The 27323-nt window shown below is 37.0% G+C and overlaps 1 protein-coding gene and 1 pseudogene across 1 annotated transcript in view; one reads left to right on the forward strand and one right to left on the reverse strand.

Moving 5' to 3' along the window:
- AGMO (alkylglycerol monooxygenase) overlaps positions 1 to 27323 on the reverse strand; it is a 327960-nt gene that overhangs the window by 71957 nt on the left and 228680 nt on the right. The gene's annotated exons all lie outside the window — the stretch shown is intronic.
- On the forward strand, positions 1387 to 4257 carry LOC134380580 (golgin subfamily A member 2-like; annotated as a pseudogene).

A 27323-nucleotide genomic window follows, 5' to 3' on the forward strand; every position in this document is an offset into this window, starting at 1 on the left:
TAAAAGGCTAAGTAAGACAAAGGAGAGACCTAGAATTAAACTATACCATTTCCCTCACATCACTGAAAGATTTCACAGGTTAGGTAGGGGGAAAATATTGGTAGAGGTATTAGAGTAAGAGAAGAAGTTATTTGTCCCAAAATGATTTTTACATATGTAGATAATGAACTTAATAAAGTTTGGATCACTCCAATGTACAAACCTATGATTTATCTAAGTTATATAAAATTTAAAATAACAACAAAAATCACCCAAGATACTAGTTATAAAGGATTATTGTTTCATTCCAGCTCATAGTCTAGCCAAGCCAAGCCCCAAACTAATGGTAAATTATATACTCAAGTATTCACACAACGACCAGTGTTTGATTAGTGAATAATGATATAAACTATGTCTGATTCTCTGCATTTCTGTTTAATCCATACTAGCCTTTTCCCCAGTGAATATTAAACTAATATTCTCCGTGTTTGCCTTGTTTAAAATAACATGCTTCCCTCATCTTCCTCAATTTCAAATATTTCTAGATTCCTAGGACTTGTGCATATTTGAGTTGTTGTGTAATATTTAAAGCACTCAGAATGCACAGAGATGCAAGATCTCTGAAGAAATAGTGGTATTATACAAAGTCACATTTAGCAGAAAATCTAAATAGCGATATTTAAGAAAGGAGAGTTAGTAATTTAATATAGGTTAAAAATGATGAATGAATAGATGTCTTAGCTCAAACGATATACATTTAATGAAAATTAAATTTTTGAAGTTCAAAATCTTGAATAGATTCAAGAAAATAAGGCAGAGTTGTCAAACTATGTGACAAGCAGCCAGTAAATTTTATTTAGATTAATAGTATAACAGAATTGGCATTTAATCATGTGGAATAGAAATAATCTTTAAAAGATTTTTTTTTTCTTTTTTGCTATATAAGACATTAGGGCACAGAGTACAAACCTCTAACAGGTTGGTCATAACATGCCAGAAGAATTCCATTAAAATTGAAAACAATACAGATATATCTGCTAGTATTTGTGGATGTATTTAAAAGTACAATAAAACCTGAAACAGAAATGAGATATGAATATGGAAAAGGAAGAGAGTAAATTATTTTACATAACCCAAAAGTAATGAACTCAAAAACAATTAGAATTACTAAGAGTGGTCAATAAATTGCCAGATAAAATAAAAATGTAGACTAGTATTTCAACATATCAATAATATCAAATGATAGAATACAATCTCAATTAAAAGAGAAAAAAATATAAACTACATGGGAATAACCCTAATTTTAAAAATGCGATATATATATATATATATATATATATATATATATATATATATATGAAAATCTTAATAATAAAAATATTTCCATTTCCCTCTCCCTGGCCTGGAATGTTGGAAGAAACCCAACAGCACAAATTGGCCGTGGCCAAGAAAATGTTAAGACAATATCAGCAGAAGAACTGTTCTAGTGGTCCTGCAGGAGCAAAGAAGAAGAAAAAAAGAAAAAAAAGTCAGTAGCCCTGAGTCAACCACTCGTGGTCATTGCCATTCACCCAAGGATACACCCAAAGACCACTTTGTTCCTGTGCCGCTACCTGCTGATGACACCTTATTACCTGGCAGTGTCCCTTTGCCTGGTCCTAGTCTCACTAGCATGACATCACCTCAGAAAACATGATGCTGACAACAGCCTTGACCTCATGGACAAGACCAAGACTTTGTCATCAACTGAGAGTCTCCAACAGCTCTCTCAACAGTTTAATGGTCACATCCTACATCAGTGGGGAGGGACTCACATCTTGTACTAACGTGAAGGATCTGGAGAGCTGGTACCGAGAGCTAGCAGTAGCTCTGGACTCCAGCTATCTAGCAAACAAACAACTCAGTAGCAAGATAGAGGAACTGAAGCAGCAGCACCACGAAACTCTGGATCAACTGGAAAAAGAGAAGAACGTCAGCAAAATTAGGCAAACGAACAGGGGTCTCTATGGGAACAACTGCAGGTTCACATTCAGACCATAGGGATCTTAGTGTCTGAAATGGCAGAACTACAGAAAGGCCTGGCCCACACTTACCAGGCAGCCAGGCAGAAAGCACCTGGCCAGCCGCCTGCGGTCATCTCGGCAGCGCACAGGAGAACTGGAGCAGATTCAGAATGCCGTCTCCACACACCAGAAGCAGTCAGAGAGGTGTGACAAGAGCAGAGTGAGATGCTCTTAAGCTACAGTTGTACAACAAGAAAAACAGTGAGGACCTTAAGCAGCACAACTCCGAACTTGAGAGGAGCTCTGGGTTTTAGTGACAGAGAAGGCGACCATGCAGCTCGGGGTGGAGGAGCTGCAAAAGAAATAGAGACATCTGAGCTCCTGCGGCAACAATTCTAGTCGGTCTGAAGCTCCTGTAGAAACCAGCAGTCACAGTAGGCCATAGAAGAGCGGGCCACTCTGGAGACACACGTGGAGCAGCTGATGATCAGCAACTTGTTTCAGCAACTGCAGCTGGAGAGGGACCAATACACGGGACATCTAGATGGAGAGCGTGCCACCTGGCAGCAGAGGACACAGCAGATGGAGGAGCAGGTGTGCACACTGAGGAGAAGGAGCACGGCCTGAATCAGATCCAGGAGCTGGACACCTGCTTGGCCGAACCGAGGAGGCAGACAGCTGAGCCATCATCCCCAGAGCCCGCAGCAGAGCCCTCTAAGGAAGAACAGCGGCTGCAGGCGGAGGCTGCGCAGCTGCGGAAGTAACTGGAAAGACTGACGTATCAGGGCTGAGCCGCTTGAATCAGGGAACAGGAGGAGCGGGAGCTGGAGCAGGCTGCGGAGCTCTGGGGCTAGCGGGCGGCGGAGCGCAAGCAGACCATGGAAAGCACGCAGAGCGATCCATCGCACCACCATCAGCCGTGCGCTCTCCCAGAGGCGCCAGCTCAAGGAGCAGCCGGCTTAGCTGCAGGCCGGCTTCGTCAGGCTGGCTGATGAGAGCGTGGAGGTCACCAGTGCGCTGCAATCGGAGCAGCACGTGAAGACGGAGCTGGCCAAGTTGGGTCAATTGCTGGAGAAGCTGGGAGACCTTAAGGAGACAGTGGAGCTGAAGAGCCAAGAGGCTCAAAGTCTGCAGCAGGAGGGAGACCTGTACCTGGTCCACCTGCAGCAGCACGTGGCCGCCTACCAGCAGCTGACATCCAAGAAGGAGGTGCTACACTAGCAGCTGCTGCTGCAGACCCAGCTCATGGACCAGCTGCACCATGAGGAGGTTCAGGGCAAAGGGACAGCCGAGGTGGTCTGCCGGGAGTGGCAGGAGACCGAGGAACGCCTGGAAGGGGCCAGCCAGCACAACCAGCAGGTTCAGCTGAGCCTCATGGCTGTGTCCGGGGAAGGAGATGGATCGGAGGAGAAGGGTGAGGAGGTTCCTCGATCCAGACTAAGCATCCCAGAGGATCTAGAGAGCCAAAAGCCCTGGTGGCATTCTTTAACTCAACGCTAGCCAGTGCCGGGGAAGAGTAGGCACGCCTGCGTGCGTGGGCAGTTGAGGGGAGCACAAGGCTTGCTGCCAGCACCCGGCTCCCTGGCAGCCGCATCCCAGAATGAGCCGGGGAAGGAGGCCTCAATCCCTGGGAGCGGGGGCAACTGTGTATCTGGGGAGTCCCATCGGGCCTTGCAGCGGGCCATGGAGAAGCTGGAGAGCCGCTTTCTGGAGCTCATGCAGGAGAAGGCAGATTTAAAGCAGCGGGTGGAGGTACTGGAACTTCGCTGCATCCAGCTCTGGAGAGACAGACAGACACACTGGCAACTACATTGCTCTGTACCAGAGCCAGAGGGCAGTGCTGAAGGAGCGACACAGGGCGGAGGAGGAGTACATCAGCTGACTAGCTCAGAGCAAGAAGGAAAAGAAGGTGAAGCTGCTGGAGCGGCAGGAGCTGGTGCTGCAGCTTGCGGGCGAGCCCAGCCAGTGGCAGGGCAAGTTCCTGGCAGCTGCCTAGATCCCTGCTGATGAGTGCGCTCCAGGGTCTCCAGCCCCTCAGGAACTTGGAGCTGCCAACAAGCAGGAAGATCTTTGCGAGGAGAGCCTTGCTGACAATGTGGAGTTGGCACAAGGAGACGCTGGGGATTCCACTGTTAATCCCACTGCACAGCTGATCATGAAGCTGCTGTGTGAGATCCAGAACCCCCAGGAGCACCGAGGTTTGGGCAACAACTCATGCATCTCCTTCTTGTACTGGGAACACCAGGACGATTAGCTTAAGATCATGGTTATCTAATATGTGGGGCTGGGGCTGTGCCCCACCCATTCCTGCCACCCCATCCTTGCCACCCTGTCCCTGCCACTCCTTCCCAGTGACCTCTTTATCCTTTGAATATTAAGACCCCTGTCTAAAAAACAAAAGCTGAAAAAAAAAGAAAACAAACAAACAAAAACCAAGAAAAAAACTAGAAAAACAAAAACAAAAGATCATGCAGCTGAGGCCTGAGATCCAGAACCCCCTGGGCAACACCTCATATTTCCTTCTTCTACTAAGCGGATGAGAATGACAAGGTCAAGATCATGATTGTCTGATGTGTCAGACAAATACCAGCGAAGTGGGGCTGGGGGCTATGTCCCTACCCAGTCCCTGCCACCTCATCTCTTCCACTCCTTCCCAGTCACCCCTTTATAGTATTAAGACTCCTGTCTAAAAAAAAGAAAAACAAGAAAAAAAAAAATAACTCTGTCTAATGGGGGGACACAGACAGGTGCAGACCCTTTACCATCATAGCCAGGTCTGTTGAGGCAAGATAGCAGGGCAGCTCTACAGGCAGGCCAAGGCAAGGGTACTGGGGAGGTGGGGCTCTAGTGGTAGCCCAGGCCAAGCCAGAGGGGCCCTTAGTGGCATGCTTAGCCAGGCCAGGGGGACCCTTAGCAGCAGGCTAGGCGAGGACAGTCTTCCTTCTGGGGGCTCAAATCTTCCTGAGAGGCACTTTGGGGCAGGACAGCCAGGCCACATGTTCTGGGCCTTCAGATAGTGGGGGCTAGCCATCAGCCTGCGAAGGCAGAGTCAGTGCAGGCAGTCTTTCCTAAGCGGCTTCCCTCCTCTCTGAAGCAGTGGGGCTGGACCACCAAGCAGCATTCTTTCTGGCCTGATGACAGTTGGGGCCAACTGTAGACCAGCCAGGGGCACAGGCTGTTGGGGGATGGGCTTCCCCTCCCCCAGTGTATATATTGTATCAATGTAACATTTTGTATATTCTAGGGCTAGGGCTGCCCCCTATATCATAGCGGAGGTTGGAGCTAGCACATGAGGAGGAGGTTCTAATAATCATTTGGATCTGGGAAACTTATTTATTGATAGCACAGGACAGAGGAAGGAAGCAGGGATGGGACTGTAGCACCTTGGTGATGCGGCTCCTGTGTATTTTGCTTTTTATTTTGGAATAAATGGATTTAGCCATAAAATAATAATAATAATAGTATTTTCTTAAATATTTAAATAATTTAGGATAAAATTTGTGGGAATAGGAAGGCTGATTGATTTAAAGGTGTCAAGTGTTTTCATATTTATTTGAAAACTGAAAGCTATTCCCATCTGAACATCATTGGAGTTACTTGGAGCCTTACCAAAATATTTTAAAATGCATCTAGAGTTTCATTCCGATCAATGTAAAAGACTATATAGACTGCATATGAAAATTCAATGCATTATAAAGGAACATGAAAAATAAAAAAGTCACGAAATTTTTCCAAATGTGGTACAGTAATAATGACTACGAAAGCATAATGTTAACTTCTAATCATAAACCTAAATAATACCCAAATAAAATAATAAAAAATAGCGGAAGAAACTAAAATCTAATAGAACTGAATATTTTTTTAAATACCTCAAAAATAAGAGAGAAAATTTGAATACTACAAGCTATGGACATAATTGTAATTGCAAAATAAAATAAAAACAGGCATTTAAGATTTTAAAACATCTATACTGAAAAAAATATGTAATATATGTTATGCATAAAATCTGTAATATGTAAAATTAATAGCCAAACAACAAACTAGGAAGATATTTTCAGAACATAAAACAGGGAAAGGATTTGTACTTTTGTTGTATGCAATCCTCATTCATATTTAGAAAACACATATTTCTTTAAAGATAACTAGGCTGAAAAAAACAACAAAAAAGAAAAAACTATAATTATACATTTATTTGGTCAACAAATATTTATTGAGCACATACTATGTGGTAAGCACTGTTCTAAACTTGAAGAAACAGCAGCAAACAGACACCGCTCCAACTCTTCAACAAGTCTGATCAATTTGATTCTGAATTATATCATATTTCTTTCATGTTTTTCTGTTGTAAGCCACTCACTCATTTCAAGCTATAGCATCCTCATTGTCATATCTGCCTCCAATCTAATAGAGTAACATAAGTACTGCCTTTATGCAGAACATATAGACATTAGACAAGATAAGAAAGTGTGACTTAATATGTTCTATGGTAGTAATTGTCATGGAGAAAAATAATGCAGGGAAGGATAAGAAATGTGGGATGTGGCAGGGAGAAGAGAGAGACTATAGTTTACAGTTTCCAATTAACAAATGGTTAGAGAATGGCAATGTTACCAAAAATTTAATTCTCACTATTAACACAATCATTTTGAATTTAAATAATACAGAGATGTTTTGAAAATACAGATAGTAAGTATCCATCATTCATAACAGTATCCAAATGTACAATATTATAACACTTTTAGAAAATATAGTGGTATATTTATCAGAGTTCTTAAAATGTTCAAAACATTTCAATCGGGAATTATAATTCTGAGAACTTATTTGGAGAATAGAAATATGGAAATAGCCTTTAAGAACAGCAATGCTCAATCCAGTTTTATTTATAACAGTCAAAATTCTGAAACAAATTTGAAAACCAGAATGTTTTCTGGTTTATCAGATATCAATAGGGGATATTTACACAGAGCTCAATGCCATCATTATATACATATTTCATGTGATCATTAAAAATTAGGTCTTCAAGTATATGAAAAACAAAAATCAGAGTATTTTATTGTATATAGTTTTCTTCAATTATCTTTATTATATATGAACATTTATGATCAAAATGAAAAGATTTCATGTAATAAAATATATAGAAATAATCTGATTTAAGATGATAGTCTTTTTTTTCCCCCAGAATCACAAACTTTTATAGTGGACAAGACTGTAAAATCACCAACTTTAATTTCTCAACCAGTACAGAAACCACTCCACATTATATCTAAAAAGATTCAAACTCCCTTTAGATAATGTTGCTTGGCCCAGTGGTAGACTTTTACACAGCTTTTACCTTATCCCACAAGTCTCAGAGTTTATCTGGCTAAATTACAATTTCCAGATTGGTGATATGTGGGAGGATAACAGACAAGGTGACTTATCTCATTTGTCTAACAAATGAGGAGTTTTCCAACTGGAAGCTCTATGGCATTAACAACTCCTCCCAGGAAACACTATAGTTAAGACCCAGGTGACCTGTACTGTTCCAGATCCATTTTCTTGCTCAAGTGCCTATTCTTTCTGACTGAAATATTTATCCCTTTTTCATCTTCTTGTTAAAGTATTTCTCATCTTTTAGACCATGGCTTATTCAATAGTAAAAATATTCAATACTCTTCAAGACTATTCAATACTATTCAATAGTAAAAATAACAATTTGTAATAATAAGCATAATAATAACAACAATACAAACACATCATAAAAGGGACATAAGTGAGAAATAACTATTGCAAATAAATTACAAATACTAACTCTGTATGAGTCCCTCTCTACCCCAAACCACAGGGTAGGTATTTATATTTCTCTTTTTCAAATTAGGAGACTGGTATTTAGGACGACAAAATAATTTGCCACAGTAACACGACTATAAAATTAGCTGAGCTGAGATTTGTCTTTGTGCCTGAAAGAAGCCAAAACTAGTGTTTTTGTGGTTCTTTTCCCCAATTTTCCTATCACATAGTCTTCCTAAGATCCCTCAACTGGAATAAGCCTCTTGCTTCACTGTTTCTCAAATGTACTTTGAACTTGAGAACATCTTGAACTTGAGAACATCACTGAGTTTACAGACTACCTTGTATCACGGGTATCTATACATTTCTCATACCACCCACCCATCTCTCTCTCTCTCTCTCTCTCTCTCACACACACACACACACACACACACACACACAAAAAAAAAAAAAAAAAAAAACCACACACAGACAAGCACAGTCAGTATACAGAGGAAAATACTTGCTCAATAAATACTTGCTGATCTGCTATAAGTTCAGCTTGATCTATCACCAGCTGGCCTTCCTTAACATTTCTAATTCCAGTATTAAAGATAGCATGGGCATAAAATTCCTTGAGTATAACATCGAGTTCCAACCACGTCGATGCAGGACTACAAAGAATGTAGAGCAGTAAAAATGGAATTTTTTAAAAAATACTTCTAAAGAACAAGAGTATATAAATACTAGGTGGTGCTACATTTCACTACTGTAGTTATTGGCATTATGGAATACAGTTTTAAATAAACTTTTTTTCGAGTCAAATTACTTAATAGAAATGGAGCTATAACTGTACAGTGTGGTAAGTCTTCAGCATCTAATGGCTCATGAATGTTGGCTAAAACATGAAGATTTTGAAAGAAAAGGTTTATCTTCTTCTTGATTTAGTAGAGTAAATCATAGACAAGTCAGTGTTGAATTTGGCCATGAAGTCAAGAATAAGACATACAACGGCAAAAGAAAAATACCTGACTAGCATATTTCCCTCTCTGGGCAGGATTGATCATTATTGTGTGATGATGTGAAAAGTTTTCAAACAATTATGAAAGTGTTTAGTTTAAAAATATTTCCATGAAATCATTGTCATGTATGGAAAAATAACCACATGCACTTAACAGAAAAATAGGTGAGCATAAATGAATGAGTTTTGTATAAAGAACAAATAATAGATACGGAACTAACACAAAATCCAAATAGCCAGAAAGGCTATTCTAATTGGTTAAATATTTTTTCCTAGGAGAGACGTTGGATTCAATGTTGAGAGAAAATATTTTAGTCCATTTGTAAGATGACTGTCCTCTAAAGGTAACACTTGAATTCACGAGATAAGTCAATAAAATTTTCAAGAACATTTGACATAAAATATTTGAGTAATCACATAAAGGGAGCCATAACAATTTATCTCATCTGGGCTTTTGAAGAACATTTGTTTAAAACTGAGAAACACATAGACTATCTATGTACTTGTATAATAAGTATTATACTGGCAGACAGTGTTACTCAATTTTCCTTATAATTTTCTTAATGTGACATAAAATGCATTAAGAATATTTAAGTAGTTCCACACATACTTTTCTACTTTATCATCTAACCCAATAAATCTGATTTCTCCCTCTTAATGATTTGCCTTCACACCGCTCCAACTCTTCAACAAGTCTGATCAATTTGATTCTGAATTATATCATATTTCTTTCATGTTTTTCTGTTGTAAGCCACTCACTCATTTCAAGCTATAGCATCCTCATTGTCATATCTGTCTCCAATCTAACAGAGTAACACTGACTGTTTTATTCTTCTGTTTAGAATTCATCATTATTGGGCAGAAACACAAATGTCTTAGCATAAAATATCCTCTCTGGTTTTCTTATCTGCCTCTCTAATTCATCACTCTTTGTCTCACTTGCACTGAACTATCTTCATTTCCCCTAACTCTCCATGATATTTCACACTTCATGTCTGCTCGTGTCATGGTCCCCCAGGCCTCTCTACTTTGTCTTTTCTAAGCACCTTTCAAGACTCTGTTCAAGTGTTACCTCCTCTTGGAATTGACCTGTGGCCACTCTTTTATCATCACCCCAAACTGTTAGGTTCTTATTCTCATGCTTCTTTTAATTTAAGTTTAGCTCGATCTGAAATTCAAAGTTCGTCTTTGCTACTTATAAGTTACTTACCATGAACAAGTTAATTTCACTGAGCTTCAGTTTCACATCTGTATAATAAATATAATAATAATCAGTATTGCTTTCAATAAAAGTAATGTGCATCACCCAGAATACTTAGTTCCTTTTCTGTGCTCCCTGTTTATACATCTGTGATGATACTGATAAGAGAGCTTTGCCATAATTTATTTGTTCTTGGTATCCCCAAGTAGACACTGAATTTCTTGAGAGAAGATATATAGTATATTACTCAACTCTTCAACTCAGCACCTAATCGAGGAGTAATAAGGCCTGATATCTATATCTTACATGAACATTTACTGAGGGTTAATGCTGTGCTCAGAGTTTTCTGAATTTGAAGTATTTATTCAACATATCCTTTCTCCTTACTTAGTAGATAAGAACGTGTAAAAAAGAGAAGCAAACCACGGTGTAAGTAAGAAAACTGTGAATACCGTTAAACAAACACTGATCAAAGCATGGGGTTTTCAGCTTAATAGGGAAGAATGGGGGGAAAGTAGAGGTAGAAGTAACAGAGAAAAAAAAAATGAGGAAGATTTTAAGGATTTGCAGCATTTGAGTTGAGGCTGGAAAAGTTAGTTAGGATTTGAACATAGAGATGCCCAAGAGGTAAAGGCAGAAATATCAGGTAGAGGGGAAAAAATAAAAGCACAACGAGGGAAACACTGAACACATTTAGTTGCTACCAAATAGGTCTACTAGTTCATGATAGCAAAAGTGGTAGTGTCTTTCACCAGCAAACATGGAATTCAATAGCTTAACTGGATTTGACTACGATGAATATCAAAGCATATTTTCAGGCATTGCAGCCACTTGACAGGATTAGTTTATCATAGTGGAACTGGCATCTTCAATGCCTTGAAACAGTAGCTGATGCAGCCATTGCTCATTAATTAATTAATTAAGGTGAAGAAAACTCAAAAATTTTCAAGGAGGAAATAGATTGCTGGTTATCTTAAAATTTTTAAAGAGTGAAAGCACACACACACAAAATCTTCAAAAGAAAAAGCAATTTTTTTCTTGCTGGTAATCATTTGGATATAACACTCATATTACATTCAAATGCAAATAGTAACAGAGCATTACTTCATCTGGTGAATGGGGGAAGCTATTTTTCTACCACTAACTGGCATAAGAAAGAGCAAAACTCCTGGAGGAAATTAGCAAATCTTAAAGGTGTGGATGACATTCTGTAGTCTTGCTTGTCCAAAAAAAATGAAAGAAATTATGGTACTGTACTCTAAAGCCAAACAGCAGCAGACATTCTCTCCATGGCAAAATGCACAGTTTTCCAAGTACGAATCTCCAGGCAAGCCAACATTTTAGTGTAAGTTTGCTGTATGTTACAAGTTACACTAAGTCAGTCAGTTGAATCTCTCTCTCTCTCTCAAACACACACATACACACAGAGGAATTTTCCACTGGAGAATATAGGAAAACAACTTTTTATGTTCTAAGACACAACTGTATATTTAAGAAGTCTTTCCCGTATTTATATTGTTTCAGTGGTTGTATGTTTGTGGGTGAAATTAAAAGTGTCATTGATAGTACTCTGAAAGCAAATGCCGAATGTGTCCACAAAATAAAGGCAAATACTATTTTTTTTCAAATGCCAGAACATGACAGCCACAATTATGCAACTAGTTCTCAAAACATCATCAAAACTAATACTAGAAATGGTAATTTAAAAATTGTTTTTTGTAGATGAATATATTAGCAAAATTCTAAGAATGATAGCTGAATTTCAGGGCTGACTAAGCCACTAGGTCCATGAGACACAACGATGAGGGCCCATGATAATATTAAGGGCTCCTGAAAATGTTTTAATTTTAATTTACTTTAAAACCAGAAGAAAAAAGGAGTATAGTAATATTGAATAGGTAAGAATGAATCAAGCTTGAATCATTCATCTTTTACCAGCACAGTTATACAATCTAATTTTATAATATTTTTTATTACATAGAAATGGGTTCGAGAAGACAAAAGTGCCTAGGACCCATGAAAGTCAAAATGTAGTCCCGCCTAAAATTATTTCTGGTGCTGAAAGGAGAGAAATGGTACTAGAAAAGATTATATAGAGAGAGTTCCTCAACTTTTTTCTACAATATTGTTTTCACTAAAAAATATTGTAAGCAGACATAGCATAAGGAGATTTGACAAAATTATTTAGAGTACATACAACTTTGCTATGTTTTCCATATCATTTTATTTTATTCTGGAATAAGTCACAATTAAAATATTAATTAATCAATGAATTAATTGCTAATTATTTTTTTAAGGGTAATATTTAGGAATTTTTCTTTCAGATGTCAGTCTGGTCTTTGTAAATATGTTTCATCTCTGAAATAAATAATTGTTTTTGTAAAAAAAATTCATCTTCAGAGAAATGTGATTTTAATTTACAGAATTGTTCTTCTAACCAAAAAATTAGTCAATGAACTTTCTTTGAAAATCATATTGTTTATGGATGTTTTATAGGATATTAATGTTCTCTAATAAGATGGATATAGTGAAAAAAAGGTGTAGGGTATTTTTTCCACATTTCTTTATTCAAAATTTTATTATTTTGTTCCAACTCCAGAATTTAATAAGAACAAAATTAGGAATGTAAAAGAGATGGAAAATGTAAAAGTTGCTTAAAAATTAAAGTATCTGGAAATGAGAATATAAATCAGATAGAATAGGACATCAAGCTCAGTACTTGTTACAAAGCAGACATTTTTTCCTCAATATATTGGCTGATTTCAATTTACAAGTCTATTTTCACTAGACTGCAAGCTCCACGAAAAGAAGGCTTTTTGTTTTGTTTTGTTTTGTTTTGTTTTGTTTTGTTCACTGCTCTACTCCAGCATTCTATCTAGAACAGTACCTGGCATAGAGTATGTTTTTAATTAGTATGTATCAAATGAGCCAATAAAACTAGGATCGAGCTTCATAAAAAAAGGCAGGATTCAAGTCATAAAGTTGTCATTGATAGCAATAATTTCTGCAGGTACCACCTCTGGACTACTCTTAGAAAAGATAAAAACAAGAGAATTATCTATATATCTGCAATCAGACAAAACCCTGTAAGCATAAACTTAGCTGTATTCAGTGAGAAAACCTGAAGAACTTCGAAAGATGGAGGACATCTGGGTGGTTAATGAAGAGTCAGGAGGAACAGTCTACACAGGAAGAAAACAACTAAATACATTCTTGGAGCTATTTCTCAAAGAGCAGCTCAAAATATGGATGGTTATGAAAAAGCGCAGCTCACAGGTGATATTAAGATGGCAGCACAGACTCAGAGAGAAATGTATGTTAATAATGACTCAATAACAGGCTGAAAATTCCAGGGAGTCTTCACAATTATGCATTTCAACTAAAGGAGAACCTGTGCCCTAAAGTTTTTCTAAGTTTCAGGGGTTTTTTGTGTGTGTGTGTATTTTGTTTGTTTCTTGTATTTAAAGTACATTAGGTAGAAAGAATGATCAATCTTTTGTCAACGTAGTGGAAGATAGCTAGCAAGATGAATGTCTGTGTATTTGGCATCAAGCAAGGAAGAGAATGGAAAAAACAAAAGGAGAGAAGGAGTGGTGAACATCTGGGGTGGTTTCTTTTCTAGGAACAGGGAAAAGGTCACATCCCACCCAGTGAGAAGAAGTGACCCCCTAAAAAATGTAAGTGATCTTGTTTGACCTGTGACGCGAGCACAGGGATGACCTCGGCTGTTTAACTGCAATGTGTGTTTCTTGTTAGAAAAAGTGAGAGAGCTGTGCTCTGCCATAAAAGAATGTGAAGGATATGAAGGTGCTGAAAAGCCGCAGAAAGAAGTGGAGCACAAAGAACTTGATGCAAGCTGTGGAAAAATGGACTATTAAGTTGGCCCCGTCTTTTGTAAACATTAGGTAGAACAGAAAGATCAAAAGTATTTGTATATATACTTCTATATGCACACACACACACACACACACACACACACACACACATACACACGGATTTTTTTGATGTTTGTTTAATTGTGAGGATCAATTCTCTTTCTAATCTCCTTTTCTACTTATTAAAATAATGATATTTATCTGGAACAGAATAGGCCTGTGGGCATATCTCTATTAGCTCAAAATATCCAACACGACAAATATTTCTCATGTACTCCTACAGTCCCAAGTCTAAAACATAAATTTATGTTAGCTCAGCTTTCAGTTTTTATAGGTGATCATACCAAGTCAATACCCTGTGCAATGCTTGACAGCATCCTCAGAATTTTTTCTTCTATAAAACAAGTGGGCTATCTGCTCAGAGTAGCTGAAAGATTCCCACATTACAATATAAATGAAAGCCAATTTTAAATGTCTTGACCTACATAAATTCATAATATTTGTTTCATCCTTTAAAATCTTTTTCATCCCCTTCTCTTCCCTAGCTCTCTCTATCCCTTCAACTCCCTTGAGGTCTTCTCCACAGAGCCCCATTATTTAAGTAAGAATGCACCTGCAAACAGCTGTGGAAGGGAAGAGGTGGACTGAAATTCAAGGCCAAATCAGGATAGAAATTTTGGGGTACAATCTCATGTCTATTGGTATAAGAAAAACTAAAAAATATTGAGTTTTCAATTTTGTTATTGTTAAATGGCGTTTGTTGCATCAGTTTTATTATGGAAATATAGGGGACATTTTACAATTGAAGGATTTAGGGTTTTCAGGTTGATTTATCATAAAAATCTTACTTATTCAGTTACTGGTTAAAAAGTTCTGTTTATCCTTTTAAAAGTCCTTGACTGAACCTTTACATGACTATCATTTTTAAGTGGTCCAATGAACTCAAAGAAAAAGAAACTTTTGTTTTTAGGATGCTGCCTGCATGAATGGAAATAAAACTATAAAGATCTGTCAATTAAAACAATTAAAAAAAAAAAAAAACAGAACTGGGAAGTGATAAACCTTCCTCTACTCCAATTGCCCCAATATTCTCATGAAGATGTGAGGCACTCTTTCAGTTACACAAAACATTTAATAGGAAAGTCAACTCTAGCCAATGACTTAGTAAACCCTGAAAAGTACATTGTGTAACAATTTTCCTCTTGATTCCCTTTCCCCTAGGATTCCCTCCTGCAATCTTAAAGCAGAGTGAGCCAGTTGCCTTTAATTAGTTAAAATTAAATTTAATGTTAAGAACATGGTATTATTTTAAAATATACAAATAAAAGTCTTACTAGAAGTGATTATCCAGTGACTTGTGGTTACACCTATCTTAAATACTTATTCATCATCTCGCCATGGACTTTCTGCCACGTGTCTTTTCCCTTCTTTTTCTTTTTATCATCCTGCTGCTGTCCACGAGGGGGCAGGCAGGGGCAAGGAGAAGGCAACCCTGTTAGGAAATCTGGTTAAAAAAAAAAGTTTGATAGGACAGGAAGTGAAAAGCATTATTTAAAACAAGATTTCAAGATTATCTGCAGATTTTTTATATTCTTCCATATCCTTATCTCTCCTTGATATGGAAAAATGAAGATTGGCACTTACTGTGAGCATTTGGGTAAAGTATTCTCTGTGTGTTTGGGTTCAGTGGTGAAACATGAATGATCAAAGTGCAACATGTTGCATCAATTTCTTTTCAGCTGGCAAAATGAGTGACTGTGCCAGTTACTAAACCTTGTGATTTTGTAGTTATTTCCTTTGACTCAAATGGTTATATTAAATAAATCAATAAAAATTCCAAATTTTACTCTAAGGAAAATTACTTCAAAATTACATTTCTCTATATATGATTTGGCTGTATATCTGATCTAGAATTTGGAATGAAGATCTGTATTTTACTTTAGATGTGCTACGAATTTACTTAAGTACCACAGATGAATAAGATATATAACTTAGTTTTTCTAATGTGTGTAAACGAAGGCTTTAGTTCTAGAAAAGTCACACGAAAGATTATCTGAGTTATACTTGGTTTCTTCTCCAAAAAAGTACTGACAATGTGCGATGCATTTTGGGTAAAATTCTACTATGGGTATGTGGATGGGCTGCAAGAACAAATCATTTTTTTAAACATTACTTTCACTTTAAAATTCTGAGTAACACAAACTTTAAAGCAATAATTTTTTTTCTGGAAATTCATAAATTCTAAACATTTAAATATGAGTGCAATAAATTTTATGATAAGTAAAAGAAAATGTATAACTTTTAATCAAAGAAAACTTTAAAGAATAATTTAAAGTCTGTCTGAATGCATCCTCCAATATTCTGTTTTAATTAACCTACTTCCATTATTCACTTTACATTTTCTCTCACCTCATATTGTACTCATCTTAAATGAAATCAAAACTTGTGATATGCACTGACATTGACTTCATTAAATCCAAAATTTTGACATTTTTTGAAAAAACTTTTATGAAGGAATTTCTTTATTTCATACTAATAAATGAAAAGGTTTTGAATTTCAATGGCTGAAAGGAAGTCAAATTTTAGTTATATGAATCCAGGTTAACTTCATTCATGGATCAAAAAAGACCTCTTGGGGCTTACAAAATCTTTATTATTTTCAAGCTACAAGAAACACTTGGTTGGAGAGCTGGATAATAGGAAACATATTCTTCTGTGATCAATCCACTTTGGGGTGCTTTCCAGCTGTGAGACAGTCTCTCAAACTTAAAAGTTCTCCAAAGTTCTCCTTGGCCTGGAGCCTAAATTTACTTATAACAGAATATGACTGTGTATAAAAAGCATTACAAAATATAGCAATTTTTGTTACCTTGCTAAAAAGTTAATATGATTTATGACACTATTAAGGATTGTTAATGCTTCAAATAGTTAGATTTTAATGTTTAGAATTAGCACAATTTAAGTTTTCACCTACTATTTTAGATTGCACTAATTCTTATAGGCTGAACAATATGTCCCTAAACTTAGATCTCTACTTTATTATGCTAAGTATGCCATACTAGAAAGGCCTATTGGAAAAACATAATTTATACATATAGTGTATAAAATATTATTAAAATAAGTTATCATCATCATAACAACGGTAATAAACTCTTTCTTTGTATAAAATAGTTCACCATTTTAAATGCATAAGTGATATTAATGAGAAATAAAAGCCAATAAAGCACAATGAATTTGGGGGGGTGGGCTTTAATATTAAAAAGCAATTCGAGTTCCTACACTGAAGATTATTCAAAAGTGAAGCAATTATGAAGTGATTCCAAAAGAAAATATATCAAAATTTTCAATTGGTAATTATACAATTCTCTCATTACTAATAAGACAGGCCTGGCAGTAATGATGATCAGATCCATACATTGTGCTATCTTATTGTCTAGTCTAGTCACCTAACTCTTAACAGTCTTGTGAGAGATAAAGACATAATTCATATTCCATTATGGCATATTGCTTTGGGGCCCTAAAATGTGGAAATTCTTGTTTGACCTGATTTGTCTTCAAGCCAACCCCATTTAATTGGAAGAAATCTTGAATCACCATTTTTATCATATAGCAAAAGTTAAATCAGGCATAAAATTTTCTCCTTAGTGTAATTCAAAATACTTAATCTAAAAGTGGCAGTGGCAAAGGTAGATATAGAATTTTTGCATAAATCAATTTAAAATCTAAAATAATGGGACTCTTTAATTGGATTGTTTTAAAACGAATGTGCATGCCCTGAAATAAATCACTAAGGTATACTAGATCATTTTTTTCTTATAAATCCCATGACAGGAAGACATTATAATTACCTAATCATATATTTGCATTGCGGCGAGGAACAATAAAAAATTTCCCCAAGGTGATTGCTTCTATGCATTTGGACTCGATTACCATCTTCAAACTGACATTCCAATCTATACCTCCAAGTCTGACCTATTTTTCTGAGTTTCAGACATGCAACTCAGATTCAGGTATATCACAAGCACCTCAGTAAAAACGTGCCAACAAATAGACTCAGTATCTTTCCCTTCAAATATTTGGCTCTTCCCAGGTCTCTCAGTGAGAGTATAAACTCACCAATCCAGAAATTTAAGTAAGACTCTTCTTCCCTTCATTGTTCACCTCTGACCAATCAGTAAACAAATGTGATGAAGTTTATGTCTTCTGTCTCTCCCTAGTCAATCCTATTCGTCCCCAGTGCCTACTGCTTTGGTTTAACTCAATTTGATCCCTACTTTCTAAATACCTAGAATTTCCGCACTATCTCCGATGCTTTCAGTCTTGTGTGTTCTTTTTCTCAGTGTTCCCCTTCAACTCTTCATCTATTACCCATAGGCTGGGTAATAGAAAAATCTCCCCAAAGAACAAATCTGTGTCACTTGCTTCTCTATTTAAAGAATGTCAGTCCTCCTCGTAACTCAGAGTGGAGTGGATTAAGCTCATTATGTATTTAAATCCCTTTACTTATCCCTTTTACTTCTAGCACAAGCACCCGTCACTCCAAATCATTGGTTACTCTCTGAATATAGAAAACACATAACTTCGCATATGTTATTTTTTCTATTTAAAAATGTGTCCCTGTCCCCTTCCTCTGTTTATTTTACTCCTATTCTTCTTCTTTAAGGCTTTGATGAAGTTTACCTCATTTGAGAAGACTTTTCTCAGCTATCGAGATTGGATTTTCCTTCTGTACACCTGCAGCATTTGCTTAATATTGACCTACGTCATGGGGTTTTTCACTACGCACAGTAACTATTCACTCGTGTGCTTGTATCAATTTACTGTGAGATTCTTAAGGACAAAGTTTATGCCTTTAAATTCTTTTTTATCAGAGGCATTTTTTGTCAAAATGTTAAACAAATGAAATCACATAAATACGTTTCTATTAAACAAAGCCCTTCAATTGTCCTGTATCTGTTGATCTTATTAATTTTATAGCATATACAATGAGGATATAACTAATGTGATATGTTTTATAGTTTACAAAGGATTTCATGTAACTTTTGAAAGCAGGCAACGATTTCTACATTTTGTGGATACAGAAACAAAGTTTGAGTAATGTATTCAAATACATTCAGTCGGTATATGGTAAAATTGAAATTCAATACAATTTAAGTTCAACTTCAAAATTACTGACTTGTAGTTGGTCAAACACAGTGATTTGGCTTAAATTCATGACTTAAAAGCTTAGTTACTTAATATGAAGCAGCTTTACTACACATCTCATTATCCCAGGTATTCAGGTATTGGGATGAAATCACTCAGTCAAACAGCCACATCAAGCAATAGTTCATCAGCAATAGCTCCTTACAGCAGTTATTTATCAAATGTTCTGCATAAAAGAGACATGTCCTATTATAGAAAGACAAGCTCTGCTAAAAATCCTTTGGGAGAACTTCTTAATTGCAACTACAGACACACATTATGAAGAACCATCATTATCCTCACTGAGCAGTTTTACAGACAGGCAAGATGAGTAGGGCCAACATTTTTTCCATAGGAGGACATCTCCAAATTTTTGAGTAGGTACCAATAAAAGATGATCAGCAGAGGAGAAATATTTCATACATTTTACCAGCTCTCTGTAGTAGTGACAATCCTCAACTATATTATTTTATTTTATTTTATTTTATTTATTTTTTTTTTTGATATACATTGTAGCTGATTAATGCTCCCCATCACCAAAACCTCCCTCCCTTCTCCCTCCCCCCTCCCCCCCAACAATGTCCTTTCTGTTTGTTTGTTATATCAACTTCAAATAATTGTGGTTGTTATATCTTCTTCCCCCCCCCCAGTTTGTGTGTGTGTGTGTGTGAATTTATATATTAATTTTTAGCTCCCTCCAATAAGTGAGAACATGTGGTATTTCTCTTTCTGTGCCTGACTTGTTTCACTTAATATAATTCTCTCAAGGTCCATCCATGTTGTTGCAAATGGCAGTATTTCATTCGTTTTTATAGCTGAGTAGTATTCCATTGTGTAGATGTACCACATTTTCCGTATCCACTCATCTGATGATGGGCATTTGGGCTGGTTCCAACTCTTGGCTATTGTAAAGAGTGCTGCGATGAACATTGGGGAACAGGTATACCTTCGACTTGATGATTTCCATTCCTCTGGGTATATTCCCAACAGTGGGATGGCTGGGTCGTATGGTAGATCTATTTGCAATTGTTTAAGGAACCTCCATACCATTTTCCATAGAGGCTGCACCATTTTATATCATCCTGAATGGGGAAAAGCTGAAAGCTTTTCCTTTAAGAACAGGAACTAGACAAGGATGCCCACTCTCACCACTCCTATTCAACATAGTGTTGGAAGTACTAGCCAGAGCAATCAGAGAAGAGAAGGAAATAAAGGGCATCCAGATTGGAAAAGATGAAGTCAAACTGTCCCTGTTTGCAGATGACATGATCCTATATATCGAACAGCCCAAAACCTCTACAATCCTCAACTATATTAAAAGAGTTATGAAACAAACTTTCTGGGGAGAAGGGAACTAAGCCAACTTTGAAGTCCATTGTCCTAGCCACAGTGAAATGAACATTCCTTCCTCTCCCCCCAAACATAAGATCTCATCTAGCCAATGTAACTCAGGCGTTATTGTTTTTAAATTTTATTTTAAAAGACATAGGTAGAATGTTAGAGAAGGAGTACCTTTCCTTACTACTATATCATACATAATATAATAATTTTTGTGTCCATGTATATGTATAGCTGTGTGTGTGTATACGCACCTTCTCTAAAACAGAATATTAGAGAGGGAAGAAACTTAGTTATTATTATATTTATTTATTTTCGTTTTAGACATAATACAAATAAAGCCAAGAGGACTTTAACTGACTTGCCCGAGGCCCCTCTATCAAAAATCAGTATTTTATTTAATAAATATTTTCTCCATATTTAATAAATGTTGTTACCCATTGGAAATTATATTGGCTTCAGAGTCAGCAGGAGTAAGGTCTATTTCTCCTAATGCTATCTTTGCAGGTTTCCAGATTAACACTGTATACATTTATATTGCTCTAGCTTCATATAAATTTTATGGTGAAAGTAATATATTATTTGCTGTCTGGAAGGAAATCTTTGCTCATCCTGGTGTGACACAGGATCCCTTCCCAAGCTCCTCACATGCTCTGTGCCAGTCCTTTTAGGATTAGCAGCTGCTATGAGCAAACACATAGCAGTAAGGCTGAGTAACTTGGCATACTTTAAATAGATCAAGTTTGGTTTTGATTTAAAGAATAATTTGATTCAATAATGTTATTTAAACAAATGTAAAAGCCCTCACAAAAACTCACATGTAATAAATGATCAAAGCTGCGGTTATTTAGGTTTCTATATGCTAAAAATTTCAAGACAATATTTTTAGCAAAATTTTCCATTCCATTCTCAGCTATAACTTTGGAGTAAGGGGCCTAGCAAAAATTTCTGTTTCTAACCTTGTGCCAGAAATAAGTATATTTGGTTACCATTTGGAAAATTTTGTCTTTTAGCTTTAAATCAATCAGTATTTAAAGTAGGAAGAATTAATCACTAATACTAAAAAGAAAAAAAAATGTGTTAAAAAGTTGGATCAGGCAAAAAATGCCCTAACTTTCCTTGGCATTGTGTTCTTCCACTATTATAACATTTTAAATAATAATAAGTGTCTAAAGTGACCAGAAATATGGAGATAACACTGTTGTTATTTTTATATTTTAAATATTTAACAACATTCTTTATAAAATAAGGGGAAGCATCTATTTCTGTTAAGGCAGGGTATACATATCATTTTTGCTGCTGTTACAAATTACCTAATGTCTTAAATCAACACAAATTAATTATTTGACAGTTCTGGAGGTCAGAAGCCTGAAATGGGTCTCACTGTTCAAAAATCAAGGCATTGGCAGGGCTATGTTCCTTCCGGTGGCTCTAAGGGAGAATCTGTTCCCTTGTTTTTTCCAGCTTCCAGAGGCTGCCTGCATTCTTTTTGGCTCATGGCCCTCTACCATCTTCAAAGCAGAAATTGAGTTGAGTCTGTCTCACATCACCTCATCTGAATCTCCTGCCTCCCTCTCCCTCTTTCACTTATAAGAACACTTGTGATTACACTGAGCCCACCCAGACAATCCAGAATAATGTCCACTTCTCAAGGTCAACTGATAAGCAACCTTAATTCCGTCTGCAATTTTAATTTCCCTTTGCCATGTAACATAACATATTCACAGATTCTTGGAATCAGAACAAGGGCATATTTAGGGGAAGAGGCATTTTTCTGCCTACCACACAGTGTAGAAACAACTCTGCTTTGAAAAACAAGAACACAAACACTATTTTTTTTTTTAATTATTAGAAGCACTGAAGAGCTAACAAAAGAATTATAGATCCCAAATTCCAAGAGAAAATGGGAACTCAGAGAATGCAAAAACTACTTTTAGGCTAAGGACATTTGTGCTCTAGCAAAAATGACTTGTTTTTTTTTTTTGAAATCTTCACCTGGGTAAAGGGGAAAATAAATGAAAATCCAGGAACCATGCAAGGTTTGAAATATAACAGAAAATTCTCCTCACTTTAATCTGAATCCCCAAATGATCCCACCCCACCCTTCTAATACCAGGCTACTACAAAGAAAGTTGCTTAGGCTGAGCAGAGATGGGAGGGAAAATGTCCCCGAGAAGTAACAATCACAGGACAATTCTTGCTCAGATATGCAGCCAAGTTTTCATCACTTAGGTAGACCAAACATCTGGTCTGGTAGAACCTCCACCTGCCTGACCAATGCAAATACAAATTCTCTCTGGAGGAAGTCACCTAGGTCTTAAATAATCACTATAAATATATATTTTTTAAATCAGTGACCAACACATAATAAAAAGTAATCACATTCACAAGAAAGAAGAAAAGGATTTGAGTGAGAAGAAACCCATATAATACAAAGGAGAAGCAGATCTGTTGAAATTATCAGACATATATTCTAAAATAACTCTGTTTGCCATATTTAAATAAATTAAAGATAAATTTTAAAATATTTTCAGGGAATGAGAAACTATGCAGTAATATATTTAAAGAAGACAAAGATTCTAGCAGCAAAAATTACAATACCCAAAAGTGTGTAAACTAAACGAATGGGTTTAATATCATATTCTTTTTTTTTTTTTTTTTTTTTTTTTTGACCGGTAAAGGGATCGTAACGCTCGGCATGGTGTGGTTCACCGGCCATCCCTATGTAGGATCTGAACCTGCAGCCTCAGAGCTACCAGCGCCGCACTCTTCTGAGTGAGCCACGGGGCCAGCCCTAATATCATATTCTAATACCAGATTAGACACACATAAAGAAAGGATTTGTGAACTGTTAATGAAACTATCCAAATGTAGTATGGGAGAAAAAATAGATGAAAAATTTAAAAGAGAGAGTGTGTGAAAGAACAAACTTATGAGAGCTGGAGTATAGAGTGAGAAGGTCTAACACACATTTCATTGGCATTCTAACAGGAAAGGAAGAGAGAATTGGGTAGAGGCAATATCTGAAGAGTGAAATGCTGAGGATCTTCCAGGACTAACATAAAACACCGTTTCATAGCTTCAAGAAGCCAGGTGAATCCCAAGCATGACAAATAAAAAGAAAGTGAGGCCTAAATATAAACAAAAAAATACATTGTGGAATAATTAAAAAAAAAAAAAAAAGAAAAGAAAGAAAGAAAGAGAAAAAAACACCAATGAGAAACTAAAAACAAAGAGAAAATGGAAAATGCTTATAGTTGCCAGGGCAAAGGAATGGGGGGATGGAGATAAAAGTCAGGATTTCTTCAAATAATTGATAGCTGGGATGAGAGCTGACCTCTCAAAAACAGTAATGAAAGTCATAGGGCAATCAAACATATCTTTAGTGGCCCAAAAGAAAATAGCTGCCAACCTAGAATTTTATATCCAAGAGGTGCAGAAAGAGAGGGGTGGTGTCTTTGAAGAATGAAATTGTGAAATAAAGCTATTTTAAGACAAACAAAAATTTGAGGATTTCAGATGACACATTCACTGAAGGAATCTCTGAAGAATGAAATTCGTCAGAAGAAAAGTGAGCTGTGATGGAAGGTCAGAGGTGAAGAATGAATGCAGAGAAAAAAATCATAAATTGGTAGCCATAAAACAAGGGTACTTCAAAAAACTCATGACAAAGTAGAATTGAAAGATAATACGAATCTTTCTATGACCGTTTTGAAGTACCCTCGTATCTATGAACATTGACTACGTAATATAACTATGGTCAATGTTTTGAGGAATAGAAATAAATATGAGTTTTATGTGCACAGAGAAAACCCTTCCTTAATTTGCCTTCTTTCATGGCAATAAAGATATATTTCTCACTGATCCCCTGTAATAGTACTCTTCTTAATAAAATTAATATCATCTCTCAGTGACTTTTAATTAACTGTATTCCAGACACAGTGCTAAGCATTTCACGGTCACTACCCACAGTTCCATCAGGTAGCTCCTATCAAACTCATTTACAGATAAGGAAGCAGAACACTAAGTTTACATAAGTATTCAAAGAATCCAAAACCAGTGAGTACTTCAGCCCACACTCAATCTTACTTCTATCTGCTTCAAAAAACCCATATTTTAACAGTTAGGCTTCCTGAAAAGAATGGGCAATTTTTGCCAGCAGATGTGCCTGTATTTTGGATAGTATAAGGATTTAAGTTTCTGACAAATACTAAATTTGATTCAGTAAAGGAACTACTTCGTATACTCAAACAGAAAATAGAGAGATAAGAGGAGACAGAATAAGATCAGAGGAATGTAATGATATAATTCACAGTCATCTAAGAGTATGTACTTTGTTCATGAACAAACAGGCAAAAAAAACAATACATACTGGTAAACATGTATGCTTAAAGTTTGTAAATGTCAATTTTATATACCTAAAATTTAAAATTTAAAAAACAAACACGGGTATGTTGTACTTTATCAAATTTTAGCCTTCTAAAATTTAACCACATTCTCCTCACATCTAATCTGAAGTTCTTAGATCATTGCAACATAGCCTAAATGAGATTTTTCTTGGTTCATTTCTAAAATTTTGTTTGTGACATATAAAAAAAAACATACAAAAATTCATAAAACAATAGTGCTGTGGGTTGAGTAATGCCTCACTAAAAATATCCATGCCCTAATTCATGGAGCACATTACCCTACGTGGCTTTAATATTATGATATATATATATATATGTCAGGTCTTAAAAACTAACACCACCTTAAGTGACATTACAAGTGGCGCCATTATGGGCCCACAATGGTGTATTAATGTGGCAGCCTAAGACGGCCCTGGGAGGGAGTAGGGTGGGAGTGTCTGTGGGAACCTTGCCTTAGCCCTTATTGGCCAAATACGTGCTTCTGCGCTTGTGAACACTGCGTGATTGCAATAGCTAGGCATTGAGACAGGAAGCATGCCCTTGATCTTTAAGCTGATAGGATTATGTAAAAAACCTCCCTTCCCCAATTTTCCTTTAAAAGCAAGTGCTTGTGTGATAATAAGCGGAACTGCTCGACAGAACCCCTGCCGCGTCTGAGTTCCTTTAACGGGCTGGTTGGGGCCGGGGGCTGTGCTCACCTCTCTTCATGGCTCTCTTCCTCCGTCTCCTCCCAACGGGGACTGGAGGGAAAGAGGAATCCGGGCAATTCGCTCACCCACCAAGGGAGAGACTGTTAGTGAGGAAAGGGCTGTTTGGGTCAGCCGGCGGTGGACCCGACATATAAATATAAATATAAATATATATATATATATATATATATATATATATATATATATATATATATATATATATATATATATATTTGTCCATGGCTCCCAGTTCATTTCTCCAGTAACCCTTGTAATTTGGACATTTTAGGCCTCAGAATCAGGCTTCAGAAATCTGAGTCTTTCTCTCTGACCTTCTCCTGCCCTCCTTTCACCTGCTCTTTTGTCTCCTTGAGGCAAGTCATAGAAACTAGAATCCTCTTCCCCAAGGTGGGTCATAGAAACAAGCTCTGAAGCTAGCCATTAAGCCCTTATCTTTCTGCCTTGTAGCTGGCTGTTAAGAAATTCTGACTCATCTGTCTGATTATAGGTCATGGGACCCTCATTCCAGAAGGGGCCCTGTCCCATGCTCTGGAGCAATGGATGCTGCAGAGACAGGTCAAAAAGAACCTGAACAAACTGGCCTTGCTGGGTTTCCCCACCCAGTCTTCAGTGTTAGATCATACCCTTTTTGACCAATCACGTCTGTATACTATTTTCCATGCATCAATCATGACTATAATGAGTTCTTCATAAAAGGCCTGAGAGCACAGGGTTCGGAGAGCTTCTGGATAGCTGAACACGTGGGGGCTCCTGGAGGGTGGTGCACCCAGGGAGGGCATGGAAGCCCCATGCCCCTTCCCCCATACCCCATACCTTGCCCTATGCATCTCTTTATCTATGTCCTTTGTAATATCCCTTATAATAAACTGGTAAATGTAAATGTTTTCTTGAGTTCCGTGAGCTGCTCAGCAATTAATCAAACCCAAGGAGGGGATTGTTGGAACCCTGATTCATAGCTAGTTGGTCAGAAGTTCCAAAGACCTGGACTTGCGACTGGCATTTACCAGCAGGCTGGAGGTGGAGGCATCTTGGTGACTGAGCCTTCAACCTGTGGGATCTGATGTTATCTCCAGGTAGATAGTATCAGAATTGAATTGAATTAGAGGACACCCAGTTGGTGTCTTTGGAGACTTGCTGACTTGCTTGCCAATGGGGAGAAATACCCATAAAAAATTTGGTCTCAGAAGTCAGTCTTCAGTGCTGCTTGTTGTTGTTGACTAAGAGTGTAAAGGGAAAAATAAAGAGTGTGTGTTTTGTTTTACCTTTGCAATGGTAGAAGTAACTTTGCAGATACACTTAAAGTTGTGAACCTTAAAAAGATCATCCTGCATTATCCAAGTGTACTCAATCTAATCAACTGAACCCTTAAAAGCAGTGAACTTTCTCTGGCCAGAGACAGAAGAAGAGAAAGTGATGTAGCAGAAGTGAAAGTCAGAGAGATTTCAAGAGTGAGAAGGATTTGACATGTTGTTGCTGGCTTTAACATGTAGAGGTCTCAATGAAGGGACTGGAGGGAGGCCTTTTGAAAATAACAGCAGCCCTGTGTTGACAGCCAGCAAGAAAATGGGAACCTCAGTCCTACAACCAAAGGATCGAGATTCTGCAAATAACCTGAATAAGCTTGATTTTGAATGTTGATTTTGCCCTTGTAAAACATATAGCAGAGAAACCAGCTGAGCCAACCCAGACTTCTGACATACAGAGATATGAAGTAATAAGTTTGTGTTGTTTTAAGCCATTGAGTCTGTGGTAATTTTGCAGTGGTAGCAATAGAAAACTACTAAATGCAGCACAACTTTTAAGTTGAAGTAAAAATGAAGAGAAAAAGCATAAGGTATGTGGATATTTGCTGCAT

Source organism: Cynocephalus volans, chromosome 6, assembly GCF_027409185.1.
Source record: "Cynocephalus volans isolate mCynVol1 chromosome 6, mCynVol1.pri, whole genome shotgun sequence".
NCBI lineage: Eukaryota > Metazoa > Chordata > Mammalia > Dermoptera > Cynocephalidae > Cynocephalus > Cynocephalus volans.